The following is a 12,978-nucleotide window of genomic DNA, read 5'->3' on the forward strand; positions in this document are numbered from 1 at the left end:
GCACATAGAATTGAGCTTCTCTATGCTCTAAGATACTAAGTTCCTTGTATGCCCCTTTACAACTAAACTAGCCAAGTACTTTGAACACAGCTATGTCTCGCATAGGTTCATTCTCGTCATGGTCAGAAATCTTAGAATTTTCATCCAAATATCTCCCCACAAGGGTCATTACTTCTTCAGATATATAACCCTCAGATATTGACCCCTCAGAACGTGCTTTGTTTCCCACATAACTCTTTAGTGTGCGCAAATATCTAAAATTGAATTTTCAAGGAAGGTTAGAAACCTACATATAGAATACTATAAGGTAGATTCTAAGTTGTTGTTAATTCCAAAGGGCTAACCTCTCAATAGAGTACATCTAGCGATATTGAACTGGTCCGGCTAACTTAGCTTCATGGGCATGATGAACGGTTAGGTGAACCATCACATCAAAAAAAGTTGGAGGAAAAACCGTCTCCAATTTACAAAGTGTTGTTGCAATCTGGGTTTCAAGTTTGTCTAGAATGCCCACCTTCAATTCCTTGGAACAAAGCTCTACAAAGAAAATATTTAGATGTATCAAAGGTTCACAAACTTCTTTGGGTAAAAGCTCACAAATTGCAAGTGGTAGCAGCCGTTCTAATAAGACATGGCAATCATGGCTCTTCAAGACATAAATTTTGCAATCTTAAACGTGCACACACCTTCCAATATTTGATGAATACAAATCAGGCATCTTGATTTCTTTCAAGAACTAACAAAGAAGTTGCCTTTCATTCTCCTTCTTGGTCTTTAAGAACGTATATTTGGCTATCGGCATCACAAACTTGTTGCCCACTCTACGAGGATGAAAGTCTCTCTTGATACCCATAAGTTGAAAATCAAGTTGTGCATTAAGATTGTCCTTTGCCTTTCCATCTAAATTTAACAATGTACCCAGTATATTATCGAAGATGTTCTTCTCTATATGCATTACATCTAAATTATGACGTAACAATAGTGTCTTCCAATAAGGCAACTCAAAGAAAATGCTTCTCTTTTTCCAATTTCTAGCCACCTTGTCATGCTCAGACTTCATTCTCTTTTTAGTAGTGTTCCCAAACTCTATTTGTTCAAAAGTCTTGAATTCTTCTAGGACATCATAACCAGAAAGTGGCTTAGGTGCTTCGCCAAGTTCCCTGGTATTGTCAAAAGAACTCTTATTCCTTCGCCATGGATGATCCTGCGGCAAATAGCGGCGATGACCCAAATAGCAATGCTTGTGTCCATGTTTCAGCCTTTTAGAACTAGTTTCTCTATGGCAACACGCACATGCTAGTGCACCTTTAGTTCTCCAACCGGATAACATGGCATAAGCTGGATAATCATCTATTGTCCATAAAACTGCAGCAGACAACTAAAAATTTTGTTTATGAACCACATCAAATATTTCAACACCCTCTTCCCACAATTCTTTCAACTCTCCAATTAACGGTTGTAAGTATCCATCAATAGAATTGCCAGGGGATTTAGGGCCTGGAATAAGTAGAGATAACATCCAATTTGAATGTTTCAAAACCATCCATGGAGGATAGTTATATGGAATGAGAACAACTGGCCAAGTACTATAGGAAATGTTCATATTGCCGAACGGATTGAATTCGTCACTAGCAACTCCAAGCCTAATATTTCTAGCATCACGTGCAAACCCTTCATGCTCCTCATCAGATGTCTTCCATGCCATCGAATCTGCTGGGTGTTTTAGGACTCCATCATCAAGTCGTTTCTCTTTATGCCACCTTATTGCTAGCGCTGTTTCTTCACACATGAAGATCCTTTGAAACCTAGGTTTTAACGGAAAGTATCTTAGTATCTTCTGGGGCACCTTCTTACGAGGGTCATCCTTTTTATTCCCTTTCCCCTTCACCCATCTAGATTGCTTATACTTTGGACATTCATCAAGATCAGCATATGCTTGCCCCCGAAAAAAATTCAATCATTCATACAAGTATCTATCTTCTCGTAATCTAATCCCAAATCTTGAATCACTTTTCGAGCATCATAAAATGAATTAGGACAAGAATTTTTCTTTGGACATATGCTTTTTAGAAAGAGCAACAAAGCATCAACTGAATTGTTGCTCCATCCATACCGACATTTCATTTGAAACAACTTGACAATGAAAGATAACCTTGATATCCCACTGTCCAGATACAGGCTTTGCTCATAATCCCTCATTATCCTCTAGAACCTCTTTGCCCCCTCATGAGGTTCTTCTTCAATATTGTCATCTACGTTGGCAGTGAAATCTCTCGGCGTATCCCCTAGTGTTTCTCCTCTAAAGATGTTATACAAGGTCTCATAAGTGGCAGAATCATTCTCCCTCTCACAATCAATTTTATTTAGATCAGACACATCTATAGTGGATGTATCTTGAAGAATCTCACCATGATGCACCCATATTTTATAAGAGGTCACTATCCCCCATTGGCGCACATGATGATGAACTTCATTTCTAAATTTGAACAAAAAATTGTTGCATTTGGGACAAGGAAACGTATTTGATTTTTCACATCGGGTTGAGGCACTTCCTAACCTCAGGAGTACACCTATCAAAATTAATCCAATATTTCTAGTAATTGACCATTGGACTAATTTCTGCAGGAGACGAGAACGGATAAAAGGAGGTAAAAAGTGGAAAAAAAAAGAGCAGCATGACATAACATAGCATCACAGCAACTATCATCACTTTCAAAATCATCAAAAAAAGTGCAAAAAATAGAATCAAAATAATAAAATCTAGAAACAAAAAATAGAATAAAAATATCAACTTTCCAAATAACCAAAAATTCAGATAATCAACCACATTATACACCAATATTTTCAACCACAACAACATCATCACAATCAACTAACAATATAGTTAACAATACTCAAATAAAATGCACTTACCTTCAACAGAGAAGCAGTCGGACCAGACTAGACCACCAGCAGAGGGAGGACAGCCGAATCAGCCAAGCAGAGGCAGCGGACAAGGCACGAGGCAGGATGAGCAGAGGAGCATTAACTATCCTAAGACACTATAATGTAAAAAACACAAAATTTCTAACAAAATTTAATCAATATTTCTTTGCTAATAAGGATAATGTAGTTACCTAACACACTCAATTCACAAACACAAAAATTTAAGAAAACAAAAGCTATCAAAATCACCAAAAAAAGTGTAAAAAATAGAATCAAAATAATAAAACCAAGAAACAAAAAATAGAATAAAAATATCAACTTTCCAAATAACCAAAAATTCAGATAATCAACCATATTACACACCAATATTTTCAAGCACAACAACATCAGCATAATCAACTAATAATATAGTTAACAATACTCAAATAAACTGCACTTACCTTCAGCAGAGAAGCAGTCGGACCAGACCAGACCACCAGCAGAGGGAGGACAGCTGAATCAGCCAAGCAGAGGCAGCGGACAAGGCACGAGGCAGGATGAGCAGAGTAGCATAAACTATCCTAAGACACTACAATGTAAAAAACACAAAATTACTAACAAAATTTAATCAATATTTCTTTGCTAATAAGGATAATGTAGTTACCTAACACACTCAATTCACAAACACAAAAATTTAAGAAAACAAAAAGTATCAAAATCACAAAAAAAGTGCAAAAAATAGAATCAAAATAATAAAACCCAAAAATCAAAAATAGAATAAAAATATCAACTCTCCAAATAACCAAAAAATCATATTATCAACCATAATACACAACAACATCAGTAGAATCAACTAACAATATAGTTAACAATACTCAAATAAACTGCACTTACCTTCAAGAGAGAAGCATTCAGACCACACTAGACCACCAGCAGAGGGAGGACAGCCGAATCAGCCAAGCAGAGGCAGCGGACAAGGCACGAGGCAGGATGGGCAGAGGAGAATAAACTATCCTAAGACACTACAATGTAAAAAACATAAAATTACTAACAAAATTTAATCAATATTTCTTTGCTAATAAGGATAATGTAGTTACCTAACACACTCAATTCACAAACACAAAAATTTAAGAAAACAAAAACAATCAAAATCACCAAAAAAAGTGTAAAAAATAGAATGAAAATAATAAAACCAAGAAAAAAAATAGAATAAAAATATCAACTTTCCAAATAACCAAAAATTTAGATAATCAATCATATTACACACCAATATTTTCAAGCATAACAACATCAGCATAATCAACTAATAATATAGTTAACAATACTCAAATAAACTGCACTTACCTTCAGCAGAGAAGCAGTCGGACCAGACCAGACCACCAGCAGAGGGAGGACAGCTGAATCAGCCAAGCAGAGGCAGCAGACAAGGCACGAGGCAGGATGAGCAGAGTAGCATAAACTATCCTAAGACACTACAATGTAAAAAACACAAAATTACTAACAAAATTTAATCAATATTTCTTTGCTAATAAGGATAATGTAGTTACCTAACACACTCAATTCACAAACACAAAAATTTAAGAAAACAAAAAGTATCAAAATCACCAAAAAAGTGCGAAAAATAGAATCAAAATAATAAAACCCAGAAACTAAAAATAGAATAAAAATATCAACTCTCCATATAACCAAAAAGTTAGACTATCAACCATATTACACAATAATATTTTCAACCACAAAAATATCAGCAGAATCAACTAACAATATGGTTAACAATACTCAAATATACTGCACTTATCTTCAGCAGAGAAGCAGTCGGACCACACTAGACAACCCGTAGAGGGAGGACAGCCGAATCAGCCAAGCAGAGGCAACGGACAAGGCACGATGCAGGATGAGCAGATGAGCATAAACTATCCTAAGACACTACAATGTAAAAAATACAAAATTACTAACAAAATTTAATCAATATTTTTTTGCTAATAAGAATAATATAGTTACCTAACACACTCAATTCACAAACACAAAAATTTAAAAAAAAATTATCAAAATCACTAAAAAAGTACAAAAAATAGAATCAAAATAATTAAACCCAAAAACCAAAATTAGAATAAAAATATCAACTCTCCAAATAACCAAAAAATCAGATTATCAACTATATTACACAACAATATTTTCAACCACAACAACATCAGCAGAATCAACTAACAATATAGTTAACAATACTCAAATAAATTGCACTTACCTTCAAGAGAGAAGCAGTCAGACCACCAGCAGAGGGAGGATAGCCGAATCAACCAAGCAGAGGCAGCAGACAAGGCACGAGGCAGGATGGGCAGAGGAGCATAAACTGTCCTAAGACACTACAATGTAAAAAACACAAAATTACTAACAAAATTTAATCAATATTTATTTGCTAATAAGGATAATATAGTTACCTAAAACACTCAGTTCACAAACACAAAAATTTAAGAAAACAAATACTATCAAAATCACCAAAAAAGTGTAAAAAATAGAATCAAAATAATAAAACCCAGAAACCAAAAATAGAATAAACATATCAACTCTCCAAATAACCAAAAAATTATATTATCAACCATATTACATAATAATATTTTCAACTACAACAACATCAGCAGAATCAACTAACAATATAGTTAACAATACTCAAATAATCTGCACTTACCTTCAGCAGAGAAGCAGTCGGACCAGACCAGACCACCAACAAAAAGAGGACAGCCGAATCAGACCAGCAGAAGCAACGGAGAAGGCACGAGGTAGGATGAGCAGAGGAGCATAAACTATCCTAAGACACTACAATGTAAAACACACAAAATTACAGACAAAATTTAATCAATCTTTCTTTGCTAATAAGGATAATGTAGAAAGAAAAATCAATAAAAAAGAAAGAAAAATATCAACTCTCCAAATATAGAATCAACTGAGCTACGAAAAAAGAACACATATATAGATTCAAAATAATAGCAAATTAAGTTTTGCTAATAAACTATGTTTTGCAAATAAACTATAGCTCAAATATCAACTATCAACTCTCCAAATAATAGAACACAGATACAGATTTTTTAACCAAAATAATAGAACACAACTACCAAAATTAGAATCAAATATCAACTCTCCAAATAACCAAAAATAAGATTATCAGCCATATTACACACTAATATTTTTAACCACAACATCAGCAGAATCAACTAACTCTAAAAGGTTCAATATTTCAGTTAAAATCAGTAGTTTATCAACTAAAAATGTAATTAACAATACTCAAATCAATTAAAGCTTACCTTCAGCAGATAAGTTATCGGACCAAAGGCAGAGGCAGAATACGAAAAGAACTACGTAGAGAAGCAGAGCACGATGAAGTACACGGAGAAGCCGAGCTGATGATGACAACAAACAGCGACGGTGACCACTACCACGAAGACCACCGCGACGAAGACCACACGGCAACGGCGCACACGACGTGTCGAAGACCACCAGGCCGCCGCTCACGACACAATGGTGGAGGAGACGGTGATAGCAAACGAGATGACGACGAGGAAAACGTTTTCCGGGGGCTACGCTGGTCCTTCTTCTTCTAGCAGGATCTCCATTGCGCTTCCTGGAGTGGTAGACGGCGTAGAGTGTTCGTGAGTGAGGGGGTGGGGAGACTTAGAGTTTTTTGCTCCAGTGTATCCCTTTTTACAAGTTTTAGTATTTTGGGTTTTTTTTTTTCTTTTATATTTAGTTACTTTTATTTATATTTATAATTAATAAAATTTCTTTAAGTGACAAAAATTAATTTTTAGTTAATTTTAAAAATATGATTATTAATAAAAATTATATATTAATTATTTAGATGAATACAAAATAATATTTATAATTTTTAAAAATTAATGAATACATACACTATGTAAAAAATTTTAATTTTTGAAATAAAATAAAATTATTTTGAAAAAAATATATACGCAATTTTTCTTACTCTTAAAGTGTTTAACATTTTGAAAAAAAAATTGTTATAAAATATACTTATATTTTGTGACAAATAATTAACTTGTTACAAAAAATATTAAATTTTGTGACAAATTAATTTTTTGTTACAAAACAACTGGAGTTTTTTAAACAAAAAAAAATTGTTACAAAATATTTTGAATTTTTGCAACTTATTTTTTTTTTGTTACAAAATATTAAAATATTTTGTAACAAAACACTATATCATTACAAAAACTAACATAATTTGTAACAAAATAAAATAGGTTGTTACAAAATATTATCATGTTTTGTAACAATTTTAAATTTGATACAAATTTTTTGTTACAAATATTCCATTTTCTTGTAGTGCAAGTTACTTGGGTGAATTGGGATATGTGACTCTAAGGTCTAGAATCATAGAGCGTCATTCTCTGATCCGGAAGATCCGACCTTGTCTGTGGCGTTTTGAGTAGGATCATCAAGAGATTGAATTGCGCGCACTTCACCCTATCCCAGATTGATCTAGCCTGTTCGGGTGTTTGGTTTGGATCTGAGGAGATTAATGACCACGACCAATGGCTTAATCACTTACAGCCTTGCCATTGAAGGAATCATTCATCGTTTGAGTAGTTAGTATGACGTGTTAATCCAGAAGAATAAGCATCTCTGAAGCTGATAGGTGGAAAAATGCCAGTTAAGAATTTCTAAAAATTATATTTTCTAAACTGCATTGTGAGTACAGTCTTAACCGACGAAATCCCCACTATCAATTTAAAAGATGTCACAATTAAGAATAAATTATTAGGAGTAGAATTCCTAGGTCGTTTCCGAAAGAGTTGACACAAGGGTGTAAATTATTGATCAGGAATCTTCTGAGTATTTTTAAAGTTGAAAATGGAAAAATAAATAACTAAAATCAAAGCAATGAATGATAGCAAGAGGTGTTATGTATTTGAAATAAAAGGCCTTAGCTAAGAGAAGATTAATTGGAGTTTCTATCCTTGTTGACATTCCCAAGTATAATAGTAAAAGGTTGTGCTTCCATTCAGTTATCCTCTTGCAGTTGCGAAGGAAGGTCAAGTGGGTAACACTAACTCTGATTCACAAGTCGTAATCCCTTCCTAGGGAAGGATTAGATTTAGTAAAAAGTGAGTTAGCCAGCAAGGTTGTGCGAGTCACAAATTAATTGTTCGTGATTGACAAACTACCAGTTGTCTTGCTCCATAGATCAGGTATTTTTTACTAGTTTTCTTTTAATTTCTTCTCTTGTTAAATTTCGAAAACTCTTTAAAAATCTTTTTCCAAAATTTATCTTTAGTCATATTTTTCTTTTGTTTGAGTCTTGTTTCATATCTTAAGTTTGGTGTCCCTTTGGTTTTTGTTTCTTTTCTTGAATCTTTGAAAATTGTTCTTGCATTTTTTTCTTTGTGTTCGAACTTTTCTTGGTATTTTTCTTTGTTTGATCTCAAAATCTTTAATTTTGGTGTTATTTAGTGTTTTTCCTTCAAAATTTTTGAAAATAATATCTTTGATTTCAAAATTTGTTTAGTTTGGTGTCTTGTTAGTGTTTGTTTCTACTTTTTAAATTTTTTGAAAATTTTTCAATTTAAATTCAAAAATTTTAAGTTTAGTGTTTTGATTAGTAATCTTGTTTTTCTTGTTTAACTTTTTTAACTTTAAAATCTTCCTGTTATCTTTTTCTTTGATTTCCAAAATTTTGTTTCAAATTTAAAACTTTAAATTTTAGTGTCTTGTTAGTTTTGCTTTCTGTTAAAATTTGAATTTTAAAATTTTTGAATTTTCTTATCTTATCTTTAACTTAAATTCAAATTTTAAAAGTTTAGTATTTTGTTTGTTTTTGTTTTCTTTTAAATTTGAATTTTAAAATCTTTAAATTTTTAAAATCTTATCTTTTCTTGTTTGACTTTTTCTTTCCAAATTTAAATTTTAAAATCTTTGATTGACTCTTTCTTTTTAAATTTCAAAAATTTTTAAAATCAAATCTTTTATTTTCATTTCAAATCTAGTTAGTTACTTGTTTGTTTTATCGTGTTTTAATTTCAAGTTGGTGTTTCTTTCTTTCACAATTTGAATTTCAAAATTTCTGATTGACTATCCATTTTTAATTTTCAAAATTTTTTCAAAATATCTTAATTTTCAAATCTTATCTTTTTCCTTCATTTTCAAATTTTGTTATCTTATCCTTAATTTTAAAAAGTTAAATTTTAAAAAGTTAAATTTTAAAAGTTGAGTATCTTGTTAGTTGTTCTTTTCAAATTGGAATTCAAATCTTTAAATTTTCAAATCTTATCTTATCTTACTTCTTTCTTTTGACTTTTCTTTCTTTAATTTTGAAATTCAAAATCTTTAATTGACTTTTTTTTCTTTTTAATTTTCGAAATTTTTAATTATTTATTTATTTATTTTCAAATTTAAAAAAAACTTTGAAAATCCTCTCTTTTGATTCTTGCATTCTTGTTTTTTTGGGATATCCCACTGGGAGCTCTCTAGATTTTGACATAGAGGATCTCCCTATTTTTCTTTGTCTCTTGTTTGCAGAGGAACACAAAAATTTCTATGGATCAGAATGAGGGTGCTCAATCCAGAAGAACCCTGGGGTCTTATACAGCCCCCACTCCTGACTTCTATGGAAGGAGTATTTGTATACCACCTATTGGAGCAGCCAATTTTAAGCTCAACCCACAGTTGATTACTTTAGTGCAGCAAAGCTTTCAGTATCATGGACTTCTACAAGAAGAACCCACAGAATTTCTTGTAGACTTTCTATAGGTTTCTGACACAGTACGAGCCAATGGAGTAGACCAGGATGTCTACAGGCTGTAGCTCTTTCCGTATGCTGTAAAAGGGCAAGCTCAACCCAAATCAAGCTTGAAAACATGGGATAAGTTGGTGGATAAGTTCTTGAACCACTACTTTTCCCCAAGGAAGCTAACCCAGCTAAGGCTGGATATTCAAGACTTCAGACAAGAAGAGATAGAGTCTTTTCATGATGCTTGGAAGAGATACAGAATGATGCTACAGAAATGCCCCATGGAAATATTTTCAGAATGGTTAAAGCTGGATATTTTCTGTTATGGACTCACAGACATAGCTAAGATGTCTCTAGATTATTCTGCTGGTGGTTCAATACACATGAAAAAGATAATTGACGAAGCTCAAGATCTCATTGAGACCGTCGCCAGCAACTAGAGTCTACTCATCTGGTGAGACTGCAATGAAAGGAGAGGTCAAGACAGTGTCCACTGAATCTAACCCTCTGGGACAAAGTGAATCATTAACCCAGTAGCTACACTCCCTCACACAATAATCTCTAAGTTTGTAAGAAGTGTTGCAGGAGACCCGAGCCTCCAACAAGAATATAGAAGCATAGTTGAACTAGGCTGAACAGCATTTGTCCAAACGGATAAGAGAACAGTGCCAAGCCATCCAATTTATGAATGTAAGGACACTGGATACCTAGCCTCAGAAAAATAGAGCGCAGGATGAAGAGGAAACCCCAAAGACTGAAAACACAGTAACCTAAGGCACTACCAAGGGCGTTGAACGCCCAGAGGGGAGTAACCCTAGAGTTCAATGCCCAGCAGGGGTCAACAAGGGGGTTCAACGCTTAGAAAGGGGAGGGGACACAAACACCAATTCAGAGGACATCCTCCGTAGACATCCTGACAATCCCTTTTCAGTTACACTGGACACTCATCCTGCAATTCTCAAGGCCTTAGAGTACAAGGCCAAGTTACCATATCCTCAGAGACTTCAGCAGGAAGAAAAGGATAAGCAATTCTCCAAGTTCCTAGAAGAATTCAAGAAGTTGGAGATCAAAATTCCCTTTGTAGAGGATCTTGAATAAATGCCTTCATATGCTAAATTTATTAAGGACATACTGAATAACAAGAGGGATTGGAAGCCAGTAGAGATAGTGATGTTTCCTAAGGAGTGCAGTGTAGTCATTCAGAGGAATCCTCCTAAGAAATTAAAGAGAACTCTCACTCTTCTAAGCAACACAGAGGTAAATCCAAGAGAAGAGTGCAAAGCCCTCAATATGGGAGGAGTGGCCGTACCAAAGGAGGCAGTGCAAGTTGCTGAAGGGTTAGAGGAGAAAGAAGCTCTAGAAAAGGCTACGGTTACCCTGTCACATGCTCCTTCTATGAAACTCATTCAAGAGCTTGGAAGTCTTCAAGAAGCTGTAAATTAAGATTCCCTTTGCTGGGATTTTAACGTAAAGGCCTCTCTCTACGGGAAGAAACCTCATTGATGCTGAGAGAGGCAAATTGGTGCTGAGGTTACATAAGGATTACATAGTCTTCAATGCTTTTAAACCTCCAAGACCCTCTGACAAAGTAGGTACTTGCATGAAGAGTACCATGTTGAAGCCTCCTCCCATGGTGGAAATTCATACAGTTTTCCCAGACATCAAACCTATGTTTGGTGTTGGGTATGCACTATCAACCAAGGAGGATGGTCCCAAGAGAAAGATGCCTAGGGGATGGAAGAACAAAAATATCCCTACTGAAGGCTTATCACCAGGGACGAAGGTAGTATTCCCTGCAAGCCCAATCCTGCCTCATGCAGTGAACAGGATCCTGTCTCTTGAGCATATTAAGCTGATCCATGAGAGCACAGCAAGGAAGCTCCCAACGAGGAGTGAGAATTTATTCCTCTATGACTATCTTCCTCCTTGAAGGAACTGACTGTCAAGTTAGTGACGATAAAAAAGCGCTTGTTGGGAGGCAACCCAACCATGAGTAGAGTACTATTATTTTTATTTCTTTTGTTTATCTCTATTTGCTTTCATTTTAATTATTTTCCATAAGTTTCCCTTATTTTTTAACGTTTGTGATCATGTGTAGCACTTACAGCAGAAATAGGAATGCGTAGGAGAGAAACAGAACACCCTGGAGGGTGTCCCTTACTGGCGTTCAACGCCAGAAGGGAGAAGAGAGTTTGGGCGTTCAACGCCCATGAGGGAAGCAGTCTCGGCGTTCAACGCCAAGAGTGGACCAAGTTTTCTTTGCTTGAGGACAAGCAAACTTTTTAAGTTTGGTGTTGCAGAGCAAGCTCTAGGTGTATATTATCATCAATGGCACCAAAGGGAGGTGAATCATCTTCACAGAAGAGCACAGCCAGAGCAACCATCAGTACTGAGGTGGTTGAGTTTCACCCCCATTTTTCTTTCTGTTTTTCAGTATTTCATTCTATTTCTGTTTTCAATTCTAGCTTTTGCATGATCTTTTTCAAAATTTTGCTTTAGTAGTTTATTTTCAAAATTTTCAAAATTTTTTATGGTTATAAGATGTCTCATGAATTGCCCACTAAGCTTAAAAAGAAAATTTTTTGAAAAAGTAGTAAAATGCATAAGATTTCGAGTTATATCATGAGTTATTCCAATTACTTAAGATGTGGTGGCCTTATCTTTATTTTCTGAGTGTATGAATTAACTGTGCATAATTGATATTGAATTTAAGTATATTGGCTCTTGAAGAACAGTGAATTTAGAGAAGTATTATTGGTTCTCTGAAAAATAAAAAATATTGATTCTTGAAGCAAGAAAAAGTAGCAAAAAGAAAAAAGGGAAAAAAAGATAAAAGAAAAAGAAAAAAAATAGTAAGCTCAAAAGAAAAGGAAAAGAGAAAGGATCCAAGGCATTAAGTATTAATGGTTAGGAGGGTCAAAAATTGGCCTAAAAAGCTCAAATGAGTTGCTATCCCTAACTAAATGCTTGTGGTGTGAAGGTGTCAAGTAAAAAGCTTGAGACTAAGCAGTTAAAGTCGTGATCCAAAGCAATAAAAGAGTACGCTTAAGAACTCTGGGCACCACTGTCTGAGAATTTAAGCAAAGCTAAATTCAAATCCAAAGGGTTTTCACAATTAAGTGCCTGTGGCGTTTATGTATCCGGTGGAAATACTTGAAAACAAAATGCTTAGAGTCATACCTAGGCTCAAAAGGTGCACAGCACCAAAAGAAGCTGTGTTCAAGAATCAAGAAAAAAATAAAAGAAGAGAATCAATAATATCATCCGGATTCTAATTCCAAGGGATGTTAATATTTCTGAGCTTCAAAGGAGAGTGAGATGCCAAAACTATTCAGAAGTAA

This window comes from Arachis hypogaea, chromosome 14, assembly GCF_003086295.3.
Source record: "Arachis hypogaea cultivar Tifrunner chromosome 14, arahy.Tifrunner.gnm2.J5K5, whole genome shotgun sequence".
NCBI classification, from domain to species: domain Eukaryota; kingdom Viridiplantae; phylum Streptophyta; class Magnoliopsida; order Fabales; family Fabaceae; genus Arachis; species Arachis hypogaea.